Source organism: Capsicum annuum, chromosome 2 (genome assembly GCF_002878395.1).
Source record: "Capsicum annuum cultivar UCD-10X-F1 chromosome 2, UCD10Xv1.1, whole genome shotgun sequence".
NCBI classification, from domain to species: domain Eukaryota; kingdom Viridiplantae; phylum Streptophyta; class Magnoliopsida; order Solanales; family Solanaceae; genus Capsicum; species Capsicum annuum.
This window is the reverse complement of record NC_061112.1, coordinates 145272660-145284581: the sequence shown is the minus strand read 5'-3', so window position 1 is coordinate 145284581 and position 11922 is coordinate 145272660. Positions and strand designations below refer to the sequence as shown.

At 32.8% G+C, this 11922-nt stretch overlaps 1 long non-coding RNA gene across 1 annotated transcript; it reads right to left on the bottom strand.

The window, feature by feature from the left end:
• Nucleotides 1-2485: 2485 nt before the first annotated feature.
• LOC107860253 lies at nucleotides 2486-10620 on the bottom strand. Its single transcript, XR_001671505.2, has 3 exons — nucleotides 10216-10620; nucleotides 4124-4274; nucleotides 2486-3236 (listed from the first exon to the last, which is right to left on the bottom strand). It is a non-coding gene; the product is annotated as an uncharacterized LOC107860253 (long non-coding RNA).
• Between the last annotated feature and the right edge of the window lie 1302 nt (nucleotides 10621-11922).

The window sequence follows — 11922 nt, the reverse complement described above, 5'->3', positions numbered from 1 at the left end:
GGAAGCAACATTACGAGGCACGTTTGAACAACACTCGTACAATCAAATTTGAATGGCCAGTGGCATTCCAAGAAGCATATAGAACTTTCCTTTCGACTTCAACTTTTTATGCAAGCTTCTAGCTAATTCTTCAAATGCAACCGATCCCCACGGATAATCACTGTTGCGACCACTCTCAACCAAATCAAAGTGGAGGCGTGGAATAGCTACGGTCTCAACTGACGATAGTAAGAGTGCGTGAATAAAGTACAAATTGACAAACTTTAACGCATCTTCATCGTTATCATTCCCCCAAATTTTATCAGAAACAACCGCAAATAAATCTTTTTTCTGTACAAAACTCTCACCATCAAAATATTGATCAATAATTCTATTTGGGCGCTCCTCGTCAAACACAAATTCATCCTTATTTGTAGCACAATTCAAACCAGTCACCAAAGCAAACTCTCGAATAGTGAAATGAAGAATTGTGCCCTTTGCTCGAATGACTATGGCACTAATAGAACTTTCCCTAGTTTCAAGTGACATAATGCATCTCCCTAACTAGGCTTGGACGATACAATCTTTCTTCTTCATGAAGAAACCAAATATATTTTTAGTACAAAACATCTTGTACTGACTCTTCGTCAACATTGTCTTAATACGGTCTTCAGTGTCATTGACGTCTGACATTCTATATGAGGAGCAAATTTGGGCAATACCCGTGCCATGTATATTTGATAACGAATGACCTAAACAATCAAAAAATACATTTATATGACAAAACAATCTCTTATATGTATTTATGAAATACATCTTAAAACTAGTTTATGCAAAGTATCTTATATGTATTTATGAAATACATCTTATAGTTATTTTATAAGATGAATAATAACAAATACAACTATGTATGTAAAAAATATATTTCAACAAATAAGAAATACATATCACATTAAAAATCTAATGACTATCAAATACAACTTAACATCGAATAAAAATCTTAGAGGTAACATAAAAACACATATCTAAACTGTATGTATTTTCATAATACATATTAGAATTATATTTCAACAAAAACATTATGTATTTTGTGAATACATGATTTGTACAAATTTAATTAATAAGAGAATAATATAACAACACATATACAAATTATAAAACAAATGTATTTAATAATACATATTAATACAAAATTCTTTTATATGTATTTATGAAATACATCTTATAATAATTTTATAAGATGAATAATAACAAATACAACTATGTATGTAAAAAATACATTTCAACAAACAAGAACTACATATCACATTCAAATCTAATGACTACCACATACAACTTAACATCGAATAAAATTCTTAGAGGTAAACATATAAACACATATCTAACCTGTATGTATTTTCAGAATACATATTAGAATTATATTTCAACAAACACATATGCATCTTATGAATACATGATTTGTACAAATTTAATTAAAAGAAAATAATATTACAACACATATACAAATTATATAACAAATGTATTTTCAGAATACATATTACACTTCTACAGTTGTTATTTCAGAAATTTTTTCAAAAAAATATATATATACAGAAACCTAATAAATACAAATATCTTACACAAAATTTAGATATGAAATACATATTTAAAATATATTGTATATAGCATATACAATTCATATCAATAACAAGATTTTCGAATAGTATCATACCTCCTCCACTTTCTCTTGTTCAGATTCAGAATCTGATGCAACGGGACTTGCAATTTTACTACATTCTCCTTTTTCATCCGACTTTTTCCTTTTCACTGATTTTTGAAATTTTGTGGGAGATGAAGTTTTTGTCAATCGTTTCCTTTTCATTATTTCCACAATCTTTTCGGGATCGTTACGGTGCTTAGATCTCAACTCTTCAATGGTAACACCTTCCTTAGAGAGAACATTAGAACCCAAATTAAAAACTTCGTCTTGTGTTAAACCAAGACTAAATGATGGTACTTCATCGGTAAGTAAATCCTTCGGTTGATTTTCTCTAACTGAACAACTTCGATTTGCATGTTGAGCCCATTATAAATTTTAACAGAAAACAAAAATTGATCTGAAACATACAATTTTCGCAGACTAATACTGAAAAAAATGACGACAATAACCACATTAACAAAAATTAAATGGAAAAAAATAACATGCATTAACAAAACTTACCTTGAAAAGTGGAGATGATCTTTATCAAGATCGTGGGAGAGATAGGCGAAAATTGAATAAAAAAAAAAAAAAATGAAAGTTGGAGGAAAGTAAATTGGTAAAGTAGAGTAAAAGTAGGGATGTGAAAAGTTTGAGGTGATATCACGCGCTTCTCAAAAAAATTAATAAAATATTACTATTTTTGTTATTAATTGTAATTTTACCAAACTATTATTGTTTCTTGTAATTAAAGTTTAAGGTTGCTAGTTTATGTAATTTTTCCTTTTACAAATCCACTCAATAGCATCAACCCGTAAAAAACAAAAATGTTGAAAATGATGCTGGGTATATTTCAGTTACGAGGATAGGTCTCTTTGATTCCATTATAATTGAGTAGATATTGTAAATTAATATCACCCTGAAATGGGGTGCCAGAATCTGTGAAATGTTTCGTTGTTTCCTTCAATAAACAAGAATGAAAATCGTGCTATGCTGTTGCATCTTCATATCCTGGAAATAGTAATCCGTCCTGATCTTTACAGCATAAGCTGCCAAATACAGTAGCCCCTGAGCATGATGTTGGCAGTTTGATGCAACTATAATTCACGCAGCATAGAATAATTGTAGAATAAGATGCTGATCAGTTCAAAAGAACACATCAGTAGTTAGTGTCCTCGATGTAGTATCTTTTCTACATCTGATAAGTATAATTCCATGTGTCCTACCAGATGAACTGTCAATATTAGATGTCCTTGCAGTTTCTTGTATAATTTGAAGACAATCGGGCCTGGGACTGAAAGAAATCAAATGGAGCCCCTGGTCCAAAGGAACGTCTTGTCGCACTAGGAGAATCTGAGAGCAGCGGCTCATAGACTGAAGTACGGTTCTTGGGTTGAGAAATTGATAAAGGTGAAACAGCTTTATCCAAAGATCTAAACTGAGGCTCTATATTACCCAGGGACAATATAGGTCCTCCCATGCGTTCGGCTTGCTGAAGTATGTTAATTTTACTAGATCTGTAGGTATACCTGAAGTACTTCAAAGCAAGCACTGGACCCATGCCAGCTGCAACAATGATCTGAAATGAGAAGGTAAGCTAGAATTAATTATGCTGTATTATTGAACTAAAAGAGGGAATAAGAAAAATAGTTCCTCCTGTAGAATAATTGCTAAAAAGGAGCATCCCATCTAATTAGACGTAACAAAGCATTTCATATAAACAATTAGGAGCACCTTATCACCTTTAGCATATAGAAATTAGTAGTTACAGAATACTTCAGTCAATCTGTAATACTTTCAGAAGGTACTGCAACGGATCGATATTCAAACAACAAAGATTTTCAAAATCACAGCATCACTATTCGTGAATTGCCTAATGTACTAACATATATTTGGATCAACAAGGAAAGATGATGAATAGAATGATATCATGCCAGAACAACTGAAGGATAACTACTTGTCCCAAGTAACAAGACACACCCTTCTCAGACATATTAAATTATTTTAAACTCGCCCTATTAATTACATTTTGAAGTGTCAAAGAACTTGGGTTCATGCAACAATTCAAAATCAACTCTTACGTTATCGTTTTCAAATCAAATGAAGTACCCAACAACAAATATTTTTTCTAACTGCTGGTGTAATAGTAAGTCATCTCCTAAAGCCTTCTGCCCAGACACAATCTACTATAAAACTGGATCGACTGACAATTTCGAAGCATTGTCTCGACTCTTTAACTGTGTTTTTGTTAAGCATGTTCGTCATGGTTATAAAAGTAAAAACACGATCCAAAGAGAGTTTCAAATTCAGAAATATATGAACCATGAGTTAAATACTGTCCAAATGACTTGCAAAAAAAAAAAAGAACTGTTGAACTGTAAACAATAGACAATCACTTTGAAAACATCATGATATCAATAACGGATTTGAACACAACATTAAAAAAGACGGAAAAAGTTCACTTACAAATATAGTAATCCAGTATGAGGGCTGTTTACATAAGTGAAACATTATTGTATACAGGCCGGAGGATGGGAAGGCACTGACAATCCAATTGATGACATAAAAAGCAACAAGATTTCCCCATATGGCAATGTGTTGCAATATTGTGAAAGAACTGTAAAAATTGAGACAAATTTAGCCCGTTTGGATAGGATTAAAAAAATTGTTTTTTAGTTTAAGTGATTAAAAGCTTAAATAAGTGCTTTTAAATTAAGCAGATAAGTGTTTGGATAGACGTACTGAAACTGAAAAAAATCTGTTGATGTGTTTGGTAAAGAAGTGTTGTCAATCACTTTTTTGTTGTAAAAATGACTTAAATATCCTTAAAGCTGTTAACACATAATAACGTGAATTATTTATGATTTTTAATTCTAATACTTCAAAAATAATTTCTATTTAAATACACTTTCAACGTAAAGTGATTATGTCAGGTCAATTTATAAATATAAGTTACTTTTTTATTTTTAAATATTAAAAAATAAAAATTTTAAGATATTTTTTACATAAATATAGTATTATATTGTAATATTGCAAGCTTGTAAACAACAAAAAAAATTTAGGAATGAAACAAACTATTAAAAAGAATCAATTTTTAAAATTTAAATAACATGCAGAGATTCTATATGAACGGATAGAGAAAAACTTACCACAAGTTCGATTTAATGATAAATTTTTTGAGTGTTTTCTTATGTAATGATGGATTCTCTGAAAATAAAGGAGAAAGATGAAGAGAAAACTGGAGGGAAAAGATGAAAAAAAAGCGGCAAAAAGAAAAAGAAAGAAAAATCAATAAGGGCTACAAAGTTTAGGCTATTGTTGGAATTAGAAGAAAATATAAGGGATAAAAAGCTAAATGTTTTGATCAAATCTAAAAAAAATTTAATTTAAAAAGTAAAAAGCCGGGGGTATTCAGCTTCTCAATTTTTGCTTTTTTTAATCCACTTTTAGCTTTTTTTAAGCTCTTTTTAATTTTACAAACACCTAAAAAAGCTAAAAAAATGATTAAAATCTAGTTTGACGAGATTTTAATCTTATCCAAACACCCTCTTAGTTCCTTAGAGATTTAGGACCAGTATTGTACTATTGCATACTACCATGCATTGCAAGCACTAATACACATAGATTTTGTCCAACTAGATAAAGGGCTATATAGTAACCCACTAGGGAGGTGCAAATTATACTATCAAAAATTGTACCCACTTCTGCTTTCACTGGTTATCAGCCAAACTTTCTCCTTTCAAAGGCAAAATTTCATTTTGACTTTAGATAAATCACATTTATGTCTCAAAATGTAGGAGTGTTGTTGCAATCTAGTCCCTAAATTGAGCCAATTGGATCCTTATTTTATGAAGTTGGTCCTTACACTCACCACCAACCAATTCAGAATATTTTTCCAGTCAAAAATCAGCCTCAAGTGACTATCCTAATTTCTAGCAGCAAGTTGGAGAAAGATGAAACAGTAGACCACAAGAAAAAAGGAAAGGAGACGGCCCTCCAAGAGGACTCATGAAAATAGTAATGTAACAATTATAGCAAAAAGAACAACGATACTTAAACAATTTCCCATCCTTGCCACCCCCAATCTTCGGCCATGCCCACCAGCTTCACCCTTCCCCTTCCCATCCAAGTACCATCAGTATTGTTAAGGGCATGCCTGAGGAATATTAAACTGAGACTACGTGCCGTGTAGGTATTGAGCAATCCACCTTGCTTAAGTGGTGCTCTATCTTTAATAGAATGACACCAAACTAGAAATTGGTGTCACAGTTGATACACTACCAATACTTATATTAGTGATTAGGAATTACAAATTTGAAATTTAGAAAACTTTGTTGCTAAATCTGACAATGAAACTAAAAACCGTAATATTTTGCCTCTGCAACAGAATTAGAATGGTTTCTGAACTTGGATTAACATGGTTTTACTTCATATCTTTTGCTTAATTGAAAACATTCTTAGTTCCTTTGTGTCGGCGTAACCACACCTTTTTCTCGTGAGTTTGTTCTCCAATGGCACCACACTTCTCTTGGATAACTACTCAAAGGCACCTGCATTTTTTCCGGCCACTATTTTGGGAATATTTGGCAACTGAATTTTTTCCCACATGATCTATCATCTGAAACTTTTCAGTGAGATCAGTCAACAAAAACTTCTACAAGTTTCTACATGCAAAGCCTTCCCAGTTGACTTTTCAGCATGTTTACTGAAAACAATGGACTATCTACTTTCTATATGTTAGTGTTGTTAAAAGTCTGCTCCAAGTACATTTAAGCCCTGAAACTTTCTGAATCCCAGATTGCTCTTTGCTCGCTTAGTTACCACTTTGGGGTAGGCGTCAAGGTCCTAAGACGTGCATCTTTAAGACCACAACAATAGACAATAAATATAATTGACAGCGTGATATAAGTTAGTAAGAAAGCATCAAGACTGAGCTTGTAGTGATTCACAACAAGAAATTAGATATTCCTTAAAAGAAGAAATAGTGGCAGCAGTGCGGAATTTCTTCAAATGGGGTAAACTGTATAAGCTATTAACTGCACTGCAATCACTCTTATTCCTAAAACCCCCAACCCTGCCACTATAAAAGAGCATAGACTCATATCTTGCTGCACAGTCCTTTACAAAGTCATCTCTAAAAGACTTACCTGTAAACTTCAGAAGGAGATAGCTACAGTCATTAGTAATACTCAATCAGGCTTCATCCCAGGGAGGAGAATTGTTGATAATATAATACTATCTCATGAGTTCATTAAAGATTACAGTAGGAAGAACACTTCACCTAGATATATGATTGAAGTAGACTTACGGAAAGCTTGTTGAGTGAATTTACATTGAGCAGGTAATGATGGGGTTAAAATTTCCAGTCCAATTTACCAGTTGGGTGATGGAATGAATTAGGACTGTTAATTATTCAATTGTGATCAATAGGGAACCATCTGAACCCTTTAATGCAGCTAGATGGCTTAGGCAAGGAGATATCATGTCCCCTTTTCTATTCACAGTGGTGATGGAATATCTGAGTAGGTTGCTGACTACTCTGGACAGTGATAAGAGATAAAAGTACCATCCAAAAGGTGCTAAACTAAAGATATTCCATTTGAGCTTTGCAGATGACTTATTACTATTTGCAACTTGCAAAGGGTGATAGTTTGACTGTTCAGTTGACCCATGAAAAATTTGGTGAATTCTCCCAAGCTTCTGGTTCACAGGCCAATCTGACTAAAATTAGTGTGTTATTTGGAGGTGTACAAAGTGGAGATGGAACAAAAATCTTACAGGTGTTGGATTATAGCCAGGGTGACTTACCTTTTAAGTACCTTGGTGTACCATTATCATCCAAGAAACTCACCTTGATCCAATGGCAACCACTGATGGACTCTGGACTGCCAAGAAATTATCATATGCAAGAAGGATAAATTTGTCAAGACAGCGGTATTTGGGGTGCAAGCGAACTGGTCACTGCTATTCCAACTTCCAGTTAAAGTGATTAAATTGATTAAAGCCCCACCGCTGGAGTTACATATGGTCTAGAACTGGAACTATAACAAAGAGGGCCCTAGTCTAATGGGATAAAATGTGCCTCCCCAAGGCTGCAGGGGGCATGTTCATAAGTGACCTCAGGTTATGGAATAAATGTGCAATAGCAAAGACTTGCTGGGAGGTTGCTCAGAAAAAAGAAAAATTGTGGATTCGATGGATTCACAGTCATTATGTCAAGGGCAATGATTTTATGCAATGCTTGTTCCTAAGCAAGCGAGTTGGATGGTGCATAAAATAGTTGCAGTAAAGGAATTTATTAGAGATAGGCAAGTCGTATGTGACCCCAACAAAAGCATAATCAGAGGACTATATATGCAGACCTTGGGTGATTATCCTAATGTAGAATGGAGACATTTGATTTTTCGAAATGAGACTAGGCCAAAGGCAATTGCTACACTGTGGATCCATGTGCATGGGCATTTAAATACAGCAGATAAACTACTCAAATGGGGCATTGATGTTAGCCCAACATGCTCTCTCTGTAAGCTATATGTAGAAAATGATACCCACTTGTTTGAAGAATGTTCCTTCACAGTGCATCTATGGGAAAGACTGTTGCAGTGGCAGAGTAGCTGCAGCTAGCAACTCAAGGGACTCAAGGCAGTTTTAAAAGCAGTGGGTACTTGGAATAACTAAAGGCAAGTCTATGCAGGATAGACTGATCAAGCTAGTGTACACTGAGATGATTCATATTGAATGGGGGGAGAGAAATATCAGAGTTTTTGAGCAGGTACAGAAACACTTCAATGTGATAGCAAAGGAGATAGCTTGCGTTTGTAATGTCCAAGCTTCTAGTGGTACTGGGCTAAGACTTCAACAACTTCAATTCTGAATATCTCTACTAAAAGATAGTTGTGTTTAGGCGGGAAGTAGGTGTCGTTAGTTGTTCTGTTTAGTGATCAGCAGGCTGTGTTGTAGCCTAGCTGAAGATATGTAATGTCCAATTGGTGATTAATAAAGTTAAATCAGTTATTAATAAAGTTAAATTAGTTACCAAAAAGAATAGTCATTAAAAACTTATAACAATATCTTTTCATCTACATTAGAAATTTAAAATAGTCTTTGACATTAATTGTGCTTATAGTTACTTTTTTTTTATAACCGTGGTGTTCGAGCCAGCTTTCGCACACCTCGACTAAATACACAGATACCTGCCACCAAGAACAGATATCAGGTAACTCTGTCCACCAAGGCTGGGACAGATGAGAAGAGTCACCTAGTGTTTTTTGTCTCTGCTGTTTTAGTTCCATTTTCTTGTATTGCATTTCCTGCTTTTTATTTTTCCTCAATTGGTGCTTTGTTTAACAAAAGGCAATACTTTAATTGTATTTTTGTTACTCAAAACCTCAACAAATTTTGACCTTTTTGTAGGTTTTTCCCTTTTGACTACTCTTCTATAGGTTCAGTGTGACTAGCTCATCTAAAAGCTAAAGTTGTTAAAGCGGGTACACGTAATATTTATTTAACCATGACACGCCCGCTCATATTTGGATCTACTAGTTCTTTTACATGAACCAAACAAAATTCTTTTTTGATACGGGTTGCGTGGACCCAAGCCCTACACTATCTCTAATACCGTGTTGAAATACCCGTCACGACTAAGCCCTGGTTTGGGTCATGACAAGCTTGGTATCAGAGCTAAGTTCAGGGTCCTTGGGTATTCACAAAGCTGTGTAGAATAGAGTCCCTTTCATGGATGTGTAGCATGCCACACTTATAAGGTGGGAGGCTACAAGGCATTTAGGAATGTTTCCCTTTCTTGTGTTCTATTTAGTGCTATAGAGTCTAGTTGTCATGAAACTTCTCTAACTTCTAGCTTACTCGCATTTCAAATCATGCCTCCCTAAAGATCTGACATTCATAGAAACTTAACTGGAACCTCTGTTTTACTTGAGGAAAATATGGAGGGGACTCACCCTATTTATGGAGTGCAGACTTGGTCTAGGGTCCCTGCTCCTGACTGGACCGCTCTACATGGGGTTTCACCAGTCCCTACTAGTCCTCCTCGGGCTTTCTGGTCTAGCGACACTTGAGTGTTGTAGCTGAGATTTCAACCAGAAAGCCTTTTGATCTTATGCTAAATTCAGAAACTTGCAAAACAAAACTTTCAACCACCCAGAATCCAAAACTAGCAACAAAAACTTCAATCTTTCCCAACAACAACATAGCCTGTGTAATCCCAAAAGTGGAGCCTGTGAAACAGCATAGTGTACGTAGTCTGCAGATCTTACCTTTACCTGTAGAAATAGACACTATTCTGATAGACCCTCAGTTTAAATAAAGCCAAAATCTACCATTTCCCAACAAAATCTAACATTTCCCAATAACAACATAACCTGTGTACTTACGCAAGTGGGGTCAAGAGAGGGCAGAGAGTACGCTGCCACGAAAAACTATTTCCAATATACCCTCAACTTAAATAAATTCCAAAAATCCATCATTTCCCAATTCCCCAAAAAAGCTAAAAATAACACATCACACAAAATTAATAGTCAAAAAAAAAGCAAGTTAGGTACCCGTATTTTGAGATGTGAAATAGAAGAAAGCAGAGACAGAAACAACAAAGGCGACAAATAGAATAACAATAATAGCACCAATCGAGATCTTCCGATTATTCGACTTCAATCAACGGTGCTGATTCCTCGCTTGCTGCTGCTTACTCGAACGAATCCCAACAGATACATGATCCGATACGATGCCGTTACGAACAACTCCACCAACACCACCATTGTTAGTAATAACTAATGCACCCGATTGTCTGTACTGAGCCATTCCAGCATTGTACAGAAACAAATATAATAATAACAAAAACCTTTGTACTACATACAAGTTGACGGAGATTTAATGGAGATTTAGTCACTGGAAATATAAATAAATCAAATGTATAGTCCTCTATAGTTTTGATTTGATTGAGAAATTAAGTACTAGTATTTATTAGTATGACAAAGAAGTGCACGGCCCGTGTCCAACAATAAAATATATGAATTGTAATTTTTAATTTTAGAATTTATGTTGGAATAGAAAATGTTTTCATTGTACCATAAAATGTACTTATAAAATATATTTCTATAAAATTTTTATCAAACTATTCTTTTGTATATTTCATCTATTGAAACATAGGATCGTTTGTTATAGTGTATAAATTTTCTTTTTGAATAGAATATATTAGTAATGTTCCTATTAGTAAATGTTGGTATTATTTATGTTAATATTAGTTCTTATACATTGTTTAACGTATTGCATTAAAATTTTCCTTTTCGGTTTTGATATATTTAAATAAAAGTTTTTTTAAAAAAAATAAAATTACATATACACTTTAAGATTCATTCGAGATCTAATACGGGTTCAATATATTAATTTTTATCTCAATTTATATGACACAAATAGAATTTAGATAATCAATCATACTTTTAATAGGTATTTAGATAATTTAATTTGTTAACTATTGTAATTTATAATATTTTTATGTAATTTTCAAATAATACACATTATTTTTCTTGTTCAAACTTTTGTGGCATTGATAGTCAATTATATTTTAAAAATAATTTAAGTTTTTAATTATTGTGATTTATAATACTTTTTTTCTATTCTAATTTCAGTGACACTAATATAATTTCAAGAGTCAACCAAATATTCTATATCTTTTAAATCTTTTAAATTGTTAATCATTGTGATTTCTATTATTTTTCATGTAATTTTTTGAAATATATAACATATTAAATTATTTTTAGATATTTTAAATTGTTAACAATTGTAATTTATAATACTTTTTATTTAATTTTTTTTAATAATATATGCTACTCTCTTTGTCCAGAGTTTTGTGTCGACGGTAACCAATTATATTTTTTTAATAATTTAAATTTTTTATCATTGTAATTTATAATATTTTTTCTATTTCAACTTATGTGGAACAATGCTTAAATAATCATAATAATTAATTAGTGGTGATATAGTAAAATGTAATTATTAGTATTTATTATTTTTATTATGTATATGTGTTGATTCAAGAAGAATTTGGAAACATTTAGAAATGTGTTGAATGTTACAAATGTTAATAATCCATTTGGTGCTTCTTGATTTCTCTACATTTATCTCTTGTTTGTTTTTACTATTTTGCCCTTTAAATACGTTACTCTTTTTGTCTAAATTTTTATGGCATTGATGGTCAATTATGTTTTAAAAGGAATTTAAGTTTTTAATTATTGTGATTTATAATACTTTTC